This window comes from Sturnira hondurensis, unplaced genomic scaffold (genome assembly GCF_014824575.4).
Source record: "Sturnira hondurensis isolate 20B ecotype Veracruz unplaced genomic scaffold, ASM1482457v3 Scaffold0005563, whole genome shotgun sequence".
In the NCBI taxonomy this organism is placed as follows: Eukaryota; Metazoa; Chordata; class Mammalia; order Chiroptera; family Phyllostomidae; genus Sturnira; species Sturnira hondurensis.
The window spans coordinates 4,847,344-4,863,067 of record NW_028078194.1 but is presented as its reverse complement, the minus strand read 5'-3'; positions in this window follow the sequence as shown (position 1 = coordinate 4,863,067).

Genomic DNA, 15,724 nt, shown 5'->3' with positions numbered 1-15,724 from the left:
AAGCTTCCTCCTGTCCATTACCTTCTTGGCACCCTGAGGCCAAAAAATAAAAAAATAAAAACCCAACTAATAGTTCCATTTGCTAAGCAGCTGTGTCCAAATGACTTAACGAGTATGTTCTAACAACTTGGTAGCCATCAGGGACAACCATGAATATGAACTGAAAAATAAGATTTTTGTTTCACTCTTCAGGAACCACAGTGAGCTCCTAAAGGGATGGCGCACCTGTTGAGCTCCGTGCAACTGGGGATCACCTTGGGCCCTGCCACCCTCAGTTCCTGGTCCGTGTTGATTTTCATGTGTCTGCTTTTTATCACAGTGAACCCCGAAAACTCAGCTTTCATAAGTGGGTTTAATGTTGAAACTGTGAGCGACCTAAAGCAAGCTAGTTCATGCGGAGCCCCGTGGATACTGAGTACTGCTGTGCTTCCCCGGGCACCGGGGACCCGTGGGCACAGAACACAAGCTTGGAAACTCACCTGCTGGGATACAAATCTTAGCTGTACAACTCACTGTGTGACCTTGGGCAAATTACTTTAGCCTTTAGTTCTTCAGAATTTACAGATTTTTTTAAAGGGGGGAGTATAATAACAATCCCAACCTCATAAGGTTTTTCTGGGGGGGTGGGATCAAATGAAGTTCCAGCATGCAAGAGCATTCAGCACAATGGTCCTCCAGTGCGCACAGGTCCGGCTCACTGCTCGACTCTATACAGACCTAGGGACCGACCACACAGACTCATTTGCAGAAAGAGTCTCAGGTTATACAGTTATTATTAGAACCCTCTTTCACCTTCAAATTGCCTTGGTTTGGAAAGTAAGTTATATGGTCAGACTGTCTTTCTGTTTATTTGCTTATTCAGGGCTCCTACACGTTGCGGGCACTGGGGTTCGTGTCTAGGCAGTCACACACCAGGGCCTTGCTCTTAACCACCAGAGCAGAGCATGTGAACATGAACACACACACACGCACACACCACAAAGATATTTTGTAATATCTGGAGACGTTTTTGGTTGTCACAACCGGGGAGCTGCTACTGGCATCCAATGGGTAGGGGAGAGGGCAGGGCGGCTGCTGAGCATCCCAGATGCATAGAACAGCCCCCCAACAAAGAACCGTTCAGCCCAAAATGCCTAGAGGTCTGAGCTTGAGAAATCCTGTACTAGAGGTTATGACTTCCTGGGACCTCACCAGACTTTACCTGTTATTGCTGTTCTCTGTTGTGAAGACCCACCAGGTGGCAAAAGCCAGAAATGTTATCATGTTCCTAATAGGGGTTGCCCCGGAAACTCTCTGACCTCTTTGACCAACCCATGGTGAGTCTCAGAGCGTGCTATAGCCCCAGACACGCCCAGCTGCCAAAGCCCCTTGGTCCACAGGGCCCGCAGCCGAGTCATCAGGGTGAACTGATCTCAGGTGTTCTTCGGAGACAAGATGGCGGGGAAACCACAGGCTGAGCCCTGGTGACAGTTGTATTTACTGCTCATGGTCATTAGTTACTATTATTATCGTACTCTTCACTCTTAGATAAAATTATGAAAATGGAGACAAGGACCCACCAAGTGTAATATGGAGTCTAGTTTCTGAGCCAAAGGGAAGTCTGCATGGAGGTATAACTTTCTGTGACTGTTTATATTTTTAACCAAAAAGGAAGAGAGGACTTTTTCTGTGTTTGGTTGTTTTACTTTTCCTCTGCAAAAATCTTGTAAGTTTGTGTGTAAATACATACTGGCCCATTGTTTCCTCTTCAAATCTCTTTGTGAGTTCTTGTCCTCTATCACCTATCTGCCTATCTATCTGTCGGTCTATCTATCCTCTAACTTCTATCTATCTATTATTTATTTACCTATCTGTCTTGGATTCGTGACGTAAGTCCCTGCAGAGATTAAACTATCTCCTTGGGGAATCAGGATCTGTTCTGGAGCAGAATGCAAAGGGAGCTCATCCCTGTGGAAAGATTGGAAGTCTCCCTCCTTCCTCTGCACCTCCACTCCACCATCTTGTCCAGGACGGTCCCCACCACACCCCCGGCCCAGTTGCCCTCAGCATTCACAGCCAAGTAACCCCCTTGGCCAAGCCAGTGGGGTAAAGAGGGGACACCTTGTGCTCTTAGAAGCTCCTTGTGCTCCTTCTTCAAGGAGGCCCAGGAGCTCCCAGGTAGACAAGGCACCGAGTGGGTTCCAGTGGTTGCAAAAGTGGAGAGGCCTGAGAGAGTCTGGAGAGGGGCAAGTGCCTCCGTGTGCCTCTGGCCTGTCATCATCTCTGCTGTCCATGGCATAGCTGTTAGTCAAAGAAAGAAATCCAGGGAGACACTGGGAGATGGAAAAGCTAAGCCCAAGTGGAATGAGTGATCAGCCTCCTGGTTGTGAAGTATTCACGTACTAGGGCCCAGGGCAAGGATCTTCAACTGAGATCTGGTCGTCCTGCCATAGCCAGCATGTGCAATGCTTTATGTGCATTAGAAAAAGTGCCTGCCCTGAGCAGACAGCTAGGAAAGGACGGTCCTTCCTCAGGGTGGACGCAGCCTAGGCTCTGGGGTGGGCAGCAGGGCCTGGCTGGGTTTCAGCCCCACGTGTGCCGCTCAGGTGGGCGTCGTTTGCAGAGAGCCACCTGCATGTTGATTTGCTGTGGCTATGCCTCAAGGGTTGTGGGCTTTTGGCAATGAAAGCTGCCCTTCTCCTCAGCTATTTTGCCCTTTCTGGTGGTTTCTGCCCTCAAAGCCCACCCTTATACCGTATCACAGGGGGCCGACTGGGTGAGACTGGGTCACCAAGCAAAGCACTTGTCTGGGGCATTTCCTCAGCTCACTGTTCTGAGCATGTCATCTGAGGAGATGAAGAGAGGAGAGCAAGGGTCAGCCTTGTAGCAACTGTGAGGGCGGACACCCTGGCGCTGGCTGCCAGGCCTGACCACCCGTGGCTGGAGTCCCAGTGTGACTAAACCTAGTTTCCTGAGGCAGACGAAGAAGGAGGGGCCAGTCCTAAAGAGGCCCCTGCTTCCCTGAAGGCATGGTAAGAACCAGTGACTTATGGAGGGATCAATCCCCACCTCTGGGGGGTACCTGGGGGAGAAGGGGCAGGGAGGAGCAGGAGGGTTGGCAGGGCAGGGAAGAATAACAACAGTAATAGTGACGACGATGATGGTGATGGTGGCAGCAACCAAACATGCAATGGCCATATTCCAGGCTCTGCTTTACGAACTTACTTGTATTAACTTATTGAATCTTCACTAACAGTCCGGTGTAAGTGTGGTGGTTGTAAACCAGAGCTGCAGACTTTTTGACACTCTCCCTTCAGAAGGTGGAAACCAAGTCTTGTCTTGTTGCTTAAGGGCTGGACTTATTTTCCTCTAATGAGTGACTGTAGCAGAAACGATGTGCCGTGACTTCACAAGCTGGGCCATGCGCAGGACATAGCTTCTGTCTGGCTTTCTCTCCGGTATCACGTGCTCCAGGAGGAGGTAATTATCATGTTGTCAGGACCCCCAAAAGCCCATTTAGGGAAAAACTATGGTTCCTGCCAACTGCTTGCACCGACCCGCTGGCCACATGAGTGAGCCACCTTGGGCACAGACCTTCCAGCCCCAAATGAGCCTCAGGTGACTGCAGACCAAGCCACCATCTGGCTGAACCTCTTGAGAAACCTCATGACAGAATCACCCAGCTAGTCTGCTCCTGGTCCACAGAAATGGAGAAATAGTAAATTTTTTTTTTGTTTTAACTCACAAAAATTTGGGGTAATTTGTTTCACAGCAAAAGATAACAAATGTAAGTTGGTGTTTGTATTATCCTTATTTTTACAGGTGTGGAGACAGCATAGAAAAGCCATGGACTTGGCCTAAGGTCCCAGTGAGTGAGACCTGAAACCATGCCGTCTGGCTCCCGGGCCCATGCACTTAACCCACGAGTGAACCTGTCAGTCAGGATCGTAGGGAAACCAAGGGCTGAACAGGAGATAGGGCTCAGGGTCCTCGGCAGCAGTCCCTTCAGTTGGACTGCTCTTGGGTCTTGCCTGTTTTATTGGTGTGTTCTAGTGCCTGCCCAGACTGGGAGTTACCTGGAGTCTTTCCAATGCATGTCTTTGCTGCTTAAATTGGCCTAGATGAACTCCTTTTGCCTGTCACCAAGGCACCTGATCGATGGGCGACCCACTCTCCCGAAGCCCTGGTGTTGTAAAGATGGTCTGATTTTAATGGCAGCCAGATTTCCTCTAGGACAGGAGCTTAAACTCATGAAAGGGATCTTGGCAATCACTGTGCCATTCTTCCAAGGACAGATGCAATCAAAGCCTTCAAATACAATTTTTAAAAATGTTCATTTTTCAGTTATAGTTTACATTAAATATTATATTAGCTTCAGGTGTATAGCACAGTGGTTGGACAATCACATCCTTTATAAAACGGTCCCCTAATATTTCAAGTACCCACCTGGCACCATACATAGTCACTACAATCAAATACAACATTTTAAACTCAGGAAGGAAATCGGTATAGGGTGATCGTTTCTATGTAAGTGGCAGCTTTCCTCCATGATCCCTTCTTGGCCAGGAGTCCCACTGGTCAGCCTCGGACGGAAAGCAGCCCACTCAATACACACCGACAGAGTGTGCCCCACTCGCCAGACACCAGGCCCAGAAACGTAAAGGCAGGAGGTGCGTGTCATCAGCACAAGCCCAGAGGAGCCTTCTTCTGTCCGAGGCGTGGCTTCGCTGACATTCTGCGTGCCCCAAGGCGACCACTGGTAAAGCTCTTACACAGCGCGTTGCATGATTCCTCTTGCATCACGTTTTTTTCTGCTTTATTTGTTCTCTGTTTCTGATTACAAAACAGGAGGATTTGGAAAATGCAAGAAATAAGTCAGAGGAAAAAAAACCGTAATATTATTCTTCCATCAGAAATAGCCCTGTGGGATTTTGCTGTATAGTCTCTCAGTGTTTTTTTCTGTACATCCGAGGCTGTCTGTAAGCATGTGGGTATTTTATCCATTAGGGGTCATGGTTCACACACTAGTCTGTAATATGCATCACCTTTTTCTTTCTGGGATGTTGCAGGTCTGTTCTGTTCTTCAGTTCCTCCGAGCACATGACTGCCCCATGACGTAGTTCAGCCCAGCTCCTACTGCCCCGGGCTTGGCTGCAAGGGAAGGACACACCTACAAACCACACACAATCTCCAGCCACAGTTCCGAGAGGCCAGTCCTTGCCTTAGTCTCCGCTGATCAAAAATGAAATGGGGAAATATAGACCACATAGTTTATTATGAGGCTAAATTCATTCACTTTCAATTGCAAGATTATGTCCTGTCTGCCTTTTTATTAAACTTCTTTTTCTTTTAAGGCAGAGTGTTTATGGCAGTCATTAAAAAAAAAATCCCATGTAAAAAAGTTGACAGCCCTATGCGACTTATTCAGATTTATAGTGGAAAAAAGCAATCCTGACTTGTGCAGTGCAGAAGGCCGGGACCTTCTGCTCTGGGCCTCCAGGAGAATTCAATTAAGGCACGCCAGCCCAGCTCCTGGCAATAACAGTGACGCACAGACTTGTACAAGTACAGACCTCTGAATTTAAAAGCGCTGTCATGTTCATGCGCTTATCTCACCCTGAGGACAGCTCCCCAGAACAGGCAGTATAGTCAAGGGTTCAGTATGGTACACAGCGATGGCTCAGCTATCGTGGCTGTTCGGCCCTAATCTGGCAGACGCCCAACTCAGTGCAATTGGAGGGGCTCTTCTCCGAGCTGCCGCTTTGTTGGAGGTGATGCTGAGTCCCACACAGAGTCTAGATGCGCAGTGGCAGACTCGAACTTGGTGGAATATTCTAGAATTCCACTCAGTTCATGCGCAGAGCTATAATGCACAGAAGTGTTCAGAAACCCAGGCCCGGAGTTCTCTGATGCTCCTGCCCATCCATTGCCTTTGGGGCTGTGTGCTTAACTACTTTGTACTGGCCTGCTGAGGTGCCGAGTCCTGGGCATGAGCCGCCACAAGCCCAACAGTGCACATTTGCAGAAACTGCCCTATCGTTTGGCTGGCAGCCTCCAGGGTTTGATTATGGTTCTTTAGCTTACTGGCTCTGCTCCTGTGGGCCAGTGACATCGCTTCTCCAGACCTCTGTTTCCTCTTTTAGAAAATGGAACTAATAATACCGCTTTCACAGGCTCAGGTAAGAGAGCAAATGTCAGGGCTTAGCACAGTGCCAGCACACAGTAAGGACTGAGTAAATGCAAGATTGTGTTATTGTTTCCGTCCTGACCCTTAAATTTTTAAAAAATAATTGAATAATTAAATACAGATGAATGAATGAAAAAAGACCTTGGAGGTTTTATGTGTCTTCCAGATGTATCTCTCAGCTCTCTGAGGCACGGTGCTTTGGGAACCCGCTGTGGAAATGTGTGAATGGCCAGGAGGGGAGGAGAGAGCAGTCACTCCCCACCCTAACACACACACACACATGTAAAGAGACAGAGGACACTCAAAAGCAGGCTGGAGGAAATGACACACAAGAGACATAAATTCTGAGAGTCGTTGGTATAGGACATGTTCTGAGAATAAGGTCCTTTCTCTTCTGGGAATTATGAACAAGGTGATGCAGGTCCCAAAAAGAGAGAAGAGACTTGTCAGAGAAAGGGGGAGTCTAGTGAGAACCCAAAGCTGGAACCATGTTGAAGGGCTGGGAAGACACACTAGGCTCCGAACGATGCACGCATTGGTCCAGTTCCTTTGCGCTACATGTGTTCACCAGCCAGCAGCCGCTGGGCAGCCTCCCAAGAAGGGCTTCAGGTGATAATGAAAGAGGCTTGGCAGTGCCAGGGCCTCAGAGCCCAGGGAGTCCTGGGCTTCTTCGGGGTACGGTGATGGAAGCCCGGCCAGGGGCTGTGTGCCCCTGGGCACAGCCTTCACTTTCTTGGGCCTCAAGTCCTTCTCTCACAAATGAAAGCATTGAACAAAATAGGGTTTAGAAAACCTGCCAGCTTCAGTTTGGTAGAAGAGTCTGGGGAGGCCTTTACAAGCTCTTCCACACTGCCCCCTGGTGGCATTTGGCTACAATGACCATTGTCCCTCAAAGCTCAGGTATCTGTCCATCCGTCTGTCCATCCATACATTCATCTTCCTTCTTTTCATTCAAAAATACTGATAGGCACTCTGCAAGTTGTTGATGACTCCATAGTAAACAATACATTGTTCTTGCACCAAAGCGAAACTCACAAAACATATCGACAAACTGGTCCATTAAGGCCTTGGATGAAATGACACAGGAGATGGGTGAGGATAGCAGCTGGCTGTCCTGGGGACCCAAGCAGAATGCTGGTCAGTCATTCAACAGTTAAGCACTGAAAGACACACGTAAATGAATTGGTGTGTGGCAGGGGGTGGTGGAGATACACACCTAGGCAGTGCATAGAAATCACTAGGAGGGGCAGGGTAGACATGGGTAAGCCAAGGAAGAAGAGAATCAATCACTCTCTATCTGTTGGCTCACTTCCCCTGGTGCTGGCTTGTAGGGCTCCTGACAGGCACCGGAGGCAGAGACTACTTGGGGGCATTGCGTTTAATTTGCTTTTGGGGCTTTTCTAAGGAAGCACCCCATTAGAGCAGTTTATTACTCTCTCCCCCCAAACAAGGTTTCATCTGGGGAAAAACTAAAATTCAATGCTTTCAAAACATTACTTCTGTCCCTGCATCCTGAGTTTGATGGCTGCATTCACCTTTAGGGCCACTTTAATAGGCCTCTGTTTCTGCCGAGGAGATAAACCAGAGTTGAGTCTTGAGAGGAAAGGATGTGACAACTCAGAGTTGACTGCTCTGCTGCACTAGGGGACAGTGTCTTCCCCATGGGCCTGCTAATGTCACCGAGGAGTGTGTCAGCTCTTCATTTGTAGAGGGCGGGGAAGGAAGAGACCTGGGTCCTTATGTCTGGGGTGCAATGGCAACCTGAAGGAGCAGAGCTCCACAAAGCAGGTGTGACCAGATGGGACTTGCAGCTGTGGTCTGAACTCAGAGGCTCTGAGTGACCCCCAAATGAAGAGGCTGGATTCCTGCTGCTGGTGGGGGCTTGTGTGATGGTTCTTTGGATTTTTAAGGCTGAAAACACTGTGGAAATGGGACCTTGAGACACGGATCAAATGTCTATTCATAAGCCTATATACCTCACAGAAATGCTGCTGGGAGATGTATGCTCACTTGATGGCTGTCCTTCTGAACCCCACTGTGTGACTGGAAAATTTCCAACATTATGGGTCTTGGCTCTACAAGGTCAAAGGCTTAATACTGGCGCTCCCAGCTCCTTGGCAACAATGGCAGCAAGTTTAACCATCAGACACCCGTGGCAGACTTGGACTCCAGGAGAGGACAGGAGAAAGCTGGGGCTGCACAGAGTCCATTTGGGATAAAAGTTTAAGTCACAGTTGTGGGTTTCTGGCCTCCAGTGGCCAACAACAACAGTGTGAGTTGAACACAGCATCTGTGCCCTGGGTGGTGACCATGGGTACCCCCTGGAACAGCCCTCACAGTGACTACACTGTTCTGGATTGGGAAGTCTCCAAGACCGATTACTCCGAGCCTCCCCTCGGCGACCCTGTGGGTTACATGATGTCCTTTTCTGTTTAATCCAGCAGAGTGGGTTTGTTTGTGAATTTTGCTCCTCCTGTACTAGGTTTACCCCAACCTTGGAACCCTTTGGCCTGGCTTTATCAGAGTCCCAGCCCCCTGGAAAAACAAGCAGTCTCAACCAAGCACTTTCTGAGTGTAGGCACCACGTCCTTTCTTCCTACAACCAATGCAGGAAGGAGGTTAGGAGGCCTGGCCACCTTTGTCCTAGTTTACTCTCCCTCTCTCCAAATTGCATTGCAAAACCACCCATTTCAGTCCTGCCAACCACATCACCTCCCCTTTCTCTCCCTTTTGCTCCCTCCCTTCCTCTCTCTCTCTGAAAATAATAAATAAAATCTTTTTAAAAATAAAGGAAAACTTATTACAAAAGTAACGCATGCTATAAGCAATTTTGAAATATAAAGAAAAAATAAAATAAAATATTATACTTTTTAGATGACCTATAATCTCAACCATCTTTAAATAACTACTATTAATATTTTGATATCATTTCTTTGCTTTCTTTTTCCTGTGTGCATGAGCATACAGGTTTTAAAAATAAAAATGGTGCATTATAATACTTTTTAAAATCTGCTTTTCTCTGTAAATAATGTTGCAAATATTTTGCATGCTGTTAAATATTTTTCTATAACATCTCTTTAACATCATAATGGTCTTCCATTATTAAGGTTTTCTGGTTATAAAATTTCTGGGTAAAAGATTTTGTAAAACTCTTAGGCTTTTGGTATTTGTTGCATATCTAGAAAATCTGCACCAAATTATATTCCCATGAGCAGTAGATATGTGTCCACTCCTGCGTTAGCTTTATAGTAGGTATTATCTTGCTTTAAAATCCTTACAGCTTTGATATCCTTTTTCTTCTTAAGTTCAGATCCATGACTGTTTTCCCTTGATTAGTTCGTGCTGATGGTCTCTCTGTCTCTTCCTTCTGGCTTCGAAGTGCAGATGAGTTCTAAGCCAGGACTGCTCGGGAAAATCCATAAAGCTTGCAGGCTGGATAGCAACAAGGCCAACTTTCACACCTCACTGCCACATTTAGAAGCTGTGTGACTTTTGTTAAGTCACTTAATTTCACTGAGTGCCGGTGTCCATATCAATAAAATAGAGATTTAGTCCTGACCCTGAACTGCCCGCCTGACAGGATACAGAGAACCAAACAAGAAGTGGATGTGAAGGTTCTTTCTAAGAGGGAAGCGCTCACACACACAATAGGGATGCTCCTCATTTGCTCATTTAGTCAGTCCCCTGGGCGGTCCCAATAAAAGCTGCTTCCTAGTATTCATTTCCTTGTGTGTAGTCTTCTCGCCTTGAATCTAGGCTGGTCCTTTTCTCTAGTTTTGAGTGGAGAAATGCAGTGGAAGTGGCCCAGTGTGACTTCTGAAACTACACCACGGAAACTGAAACTACACAAGAGACTCCAAGGGAGAACCACCCAGCCAGCCCTGTCGATCAGGAGACCATGAAAGGTAGTAATAAATGTTTCATTTTAAGGTACTGGGTTTGGGGCTGTGTTGTTACGCAGTAATGGATGAGCAAAAACACCTGCAAAATTTTCTTCCAGTACCTTGAATCCAGAGCAAGCTTAAACCTTAATAGTTGAAAGTTGTCTTTGAAACAAGATGACTTGGTTCTCTTAACGCTATATGATCCTGGATAAATATTAAGCTCTGAGCTTTCCTATGCCTATCAGTAAAATGGGCATAATAGTACCTCCCTCATGAGACTATTGCAAGGATCAAATTAGATAATGCAAGCAAAGTCCATAGCACAGTATCTGTTGCATGGTCCTTAATACATTCTAGCTACAATGGTGATGATCCCCACTGATAAAGTGTCTTGTGTATTTGGCTTCCTTAATTACATTTCTTAAAGAGTATGTATCAAACTAGCCTGTATTTCTCACGCCCTGCCTCAGCCACCATCACTGTGACACCTTCTCTGGGCCTGCAAGGGACTCTCAGTACTCCCAGTCTTGGAGATGTAGTTTTGGTTAAAGTCCTAAAGCCAGACTGAAGGTATTCTAAGAGGGTTCCCAGAAGTCAGTTTCCTCAATGAAATGTTTTGCATGTTGATGTCACTGATCAAATGTTTACTTGCTTTATGGCCACATTCTCAAAGTCTGCTGTGTAGTCTTTTTTGCACCCATGCTTGCTTAGAGATTGAATCATACTATTTGTTCCTCAATGATTCTACTGGTAATTCTAAAGATAAGAGCCAGGTATTTTTAAAAGAGAGTCAAGTGGTTGAAATCATTGTTTCTAAAAGGCCTTCGCTTGCTCTGAAAACATGTACTGAGCACCTTTTACATGCCAGACCCCAGTCTAGGCATCAGAGTTGGGAAACAGAGACAACCTTTGACCTTAAGAAGCTTACAGTCTGTTAGGGGAGGGGAGGATGGGGAGTGATAGGCAAGTGAAAGATGATCATAAAACCAAGAGAAAAAGGCTGTGGGTGAGGGAGGCATTAGCATCTTGGAAGCCCAGAGGACACTCCCTGCCTCATCTTTAAGCAATCTTCCTGGCCTGGAAGAGAGCAGGAGGACGTGAAATGCAGGGGCAGACTCTATCCCACAGCCGTCCCTCGTCCTCTTCTTCTCTGACATCCAGGGGCAGCTGTGCTCAACACAATGCTAAGTAAGGATTCCACACTCTGTGTCCTGTGCTGGGCAGATTGTCCTTCCCAGCCAACTTGCCAGAAGTGGGGCCATGGGACCACGTTCTGACCAATAGGAATGTGCGGAGAGTAAGTCACTTCCATCAACCAAAGGTAAGAGCTCATGCTACTGTCTTCAACATCACTGCAGAGACCTGGGAGGCCTTGTGTTCCCGGAAATGTAGCTCTGAGGCAGAGGAGGTCCGCCAGCTTGCCAAAACTGGGAGGTGAGCAAGATTTAAGAAACAAAAGCAAAAGCAAAATCCTCTATTGTGTTAAGCCATGATGATATCAGAGTTTATTTGTTACTGGAACCTAACCTGGCCCATCTGAGTGCTCTGTGTAATCCAGTTCTGGCCCATGAGATGTAAGGGGAGCATACTGTGGAGTTTCAGCGTGGATGTTTCCATTTCCAGTAAACTTCCTTCCTTTTACTGGGTAAAAGAAGAAAGGCATTAAGGACTGATCATTCATTACCCTGGCTAGCTGTGTGCTTCTTGGTCTCGGAAAAAAGTCTCATTAGTTTGTGACGTTTGAAACTGCTGCAGCCTTTATGTGAGTATGAGTAGGAGGCCGAGGCGATTACTGAAATGACAGCCCACAACCTAAAGATTGTGAAACTGGTCATCTAAATAGGGATTATTGATTCCAGACTTCTGTGTAAACAAGCAATGAATGACTCAACAGTGTCGGCCTTTTCTGTTTGCATCTGAAGTCATCTCTGCTGTCACTAGTTGCAAATGAGGATGAGGAATGTGGTTCTTTCTAATGGATGAGCAAAATAAATGGAGGTTCTTGGAAGTAGGTAGTATCACTCTCCTCTTCTCTTCATCCCCATCCACGCTGTAAACATTGCTGAAAAATAAAAATATTGGACAGTATTTCCCATCTTCAATGTGCTTTCACGGATATCTTCTGGCTTTATGATAGAAAAGGATGAAGTAGGGGCCAATAGCTCAGTTCCCACAGGTGAACACACTCGAGTTCCAATACTAGCTCTGCCAATCTCTTTGCTATGTGACTTTGGACAAGTAACTTGAGCTTTCTAAACCATAGCTTCTTCACTTGTATAATGGAGCAATTATAGAAACTCTCATATAGTGTTACTGTGTGGATAAAATGACATGATACTTATGTGTGGGGGCGACTTTTCCCACAAGTCTCCCATCCACCATGGATGAAAGTAAACAAGACTTGGCGTGATCTGCTTGGGGAGGAGAGGTGGCCAGACCCTCAAAAGGGAAGGGCTGTGAGCAGTGGCCAGTTTCTCAGGGGAAAAAGGCATTGAGTCCCCTCCTCCAGGGGTTTTTATTGGGTTGTAATACACAGGAATACAGGGAGGCAAGGATCAAACAGTAGATAACATTTCAAAGAAATCAGGGCTTAGTCTGAGTCAGGGTCTGTCAGGAAAGGGGGTTGCAGAAACCTTGAGAGACATACTCATTTTCTGCTCGGACCCTTATCACATGAATGAAAGCACTCTTAGCAGAGCAGATTTCATAGGTTTATCAGGAAGTCTGTGATGCCAGATTTTTCCCCAGGAGCTGCTCTGACAAGGCAAGGAGCTGTACCCCTCCCCATCAGGTATTCAGGCATAAGGGGATTAGAGCCAGGAAGCACTTCTCCCAGAGGACTTGGGGACTCCGGCTATGTCATATAGCCAGAGGGCACGGGTCTATTGCTTGCTCTTTGTTGCAGCCCCCCCCCCTGCCCCGGAAACTGAGTCCTTCCATGATGGCCTCCCAAGTGGTCAAGTCTGGCTTAAGTTGCTCCCCGCTGTGAGGAGACTTGCCCATCATGGACTTCCGACCAAGCTTTGGGGGCAGAGAGAGGAAACTGAGGCAGCGCTTGCTACCAGAGACAAGCTTTGTCTCCTGTGGCTCTCATTCCAGAAGTCACTCGCTCATCCCTAGCCACAAGGGGTTAGGGTTACAATTCCTGAAACTAGGCAAAGTGGTCCTCAACACTTATGAAGTATTTACCATATTGGTTGGTATACTAAAAATACTTAATATATAGGAGCTCCTAAGTAAAAAGTAATCCAAAATAAATTGGATTTTATTTTCATGACATCCTGGGAAGATATCTGCGGAAGGCATTAACATGTCTACTATTAGACTGGAGGAAGCTGAGGCTTAAGGAGGTTGGTGACTTGCTCCAAGTCAGAAGTAAAATTTCAAATGGGGTCAGGTGGTTCCCATCCCAGGGCTGTTTCCACAGTAACATGCTCCCCTGAATTTGCCAAAGAAGCAAAACAAAATAAAATTTAAATTTTGAGATGTTTCCTTTTTGATCTCCAATGAACAGTCATTTCCATCAAGTTCACTCCATGAGAAGGAAATCCTTTATATAACATGATCAAATATGAGAAATTGTTAAATCTATCCTGAAAATAATATTTTCTGGAAGTTATCTCTTAATCCTCTACTATTAGCTCCACCCCTTACCTCTGCTTTATAAAAATTGAGTGGAAATACACACCTTCAAACCTGTGCAAGGTGGCATGGGTTCCTTTCTGCAAAATCTACGCATCAAGCAGCAAAGCTGTTGTTTTTCTAAGTCATTTTCATCTTCATTAAAACCTCAGTTTATTATCTCCTCTGATGTTTTTGCACTCAAAACAGTTCGCTTTCTGTACCATTGTAGCTATGTGAGTCTCAACATCACTAATGGGGTGTGAAGGAACGCCTTTCACGATCCGATCCTCACTCCTGCCCTTCCTCCACAGCGTCATCATCCTTTGTCGTCAGCAAGGGACCAGGGTTACTCAGGCCACGCTGTTCCTTAATGGCTTTTTAATGATTCACTTTCAACAAAAGTCCAGGAACAAACATTATTAAAACTCGAACATTATTGGTTGTCTTAAACCTCACTCAGTCATCACCTCCTTTGGAAAGCCTCTCCGCTCTTGACTGAGGGGTGCCTTCTAATGGGGCATGTATGTCACTGTGCTGTCATTGATCTGCACCCGTGTCCACCTTCCCTTGCCTCTGCTAAAAGAGGGCTCATTATGCTCTCCTGTCCACCTCTGGTGCCGTGCATGGCACCTTGCCTGTCGAAGGTGAGCTTCATGTGTGCTGAATCAAGTAATACGATCAGTGCTTGGTACAGTGCCCTGCAATGGGTGAGATTTCTTCAGAGAATTACCTGTAATGCCTGTTAAAACATTTTGGTAGAAGTGGTGCTTGGTCGTGGGGTTAAATCAGTACAGTCAGTCTGGCAGGCAAGAAGATGAAGGTTATCATCAAATGCAAACTCGTTCCTTTTTTCTCTGGTTTTGTTGCTTCGTTTGCAGACACAACTTTGATTTGATTCTCTTTGAGTGCTCCTACCTACTTCTGGACCATGAGATGCTTCCCAGGCTGTCTTCTCTGCTCCTTTCTCTGTCATTTCTCCAGATTCTCTGCAAACCCCTCTCTTGATCTTGACCTTTCACCCTTGTTTGGGTGCCACTGCTACACTGGTCCCTTGGATGTCTTACTAATATTTCCCACTTGACCATCTAAAGCCAGAATATCATTAGATTCCAAGCTGAGAGCACATCACAGAAGATAAGAAAAAAGAGAACCAAGCCAACGAGCCACTGGGGATCTACCTTAGACCACTGGGAGTCCTTTTGCTGGAATCATGGCACACGAGCCAAAGTGCAGGGGCTCTCACAGCCACTGTTTCTGGGAGCCTGCGCCTCCCTTACTCTCTTGCCCACCCATTATGTGACTTTGGATAAGACACTCCCCTCTCTGGGACTCTGTTTCATCAGGAGGTCAGGGTTGGACTAGCTCTGCGGGTCTCAATCTTCAGTAAAACACCGGAATGCCCTGGAGAGCTTAAGAATGCATATTTCATGTTCCCTACCCTGACATTCTGGTTTAGGTCTGGGGGAGGCCAAGGAATCAACATTTTCAACACACTCCAAAGGGGAGGCAGACTTCCTGGACCAGAGACGATAGGGTAATGACCCCCTAGTTCCTTTCCAGATGTGACAGTCCCTCACTTGTTGGACTTGGGGAGTAGAGAGGAAGTGCTAGCAGCCAGCCAGATCTGTTTGGGAAGTGTAGCCAAGAATGCAGATGGCAGGTGGATGAGACGTTCGGGAGGGTCATATTCACGGTATCCCTTAGACAGGTGTGTTTGGTTAACCGGACTTGAGAAGACCTCAGTCCTAAGAGAGCAGGCAGGACTGAGCCTGCCACAGCTTTCTAGCATCAGGCTGAACTAGCCACTCCTTTTGCCCCATTTAGACCCTCTCCAGGGGTGTCCAACATTTTGGCGTCTTTGAACCAAGAAAAAGACTTGTCTTGGGGCACACATTAGATGCACAAACACTAACAGAAACAAACAAAAGTCTCAGTGTTTTAAGTACATTTACAATTTTGTGTTGGGCACATTCATCTCCATCCTGGGCCGCATGCAGCCTGCAGGCTGTTTTGGGCACCCCTACAGAGGTTAAAAACTGGAAAAGTGTTC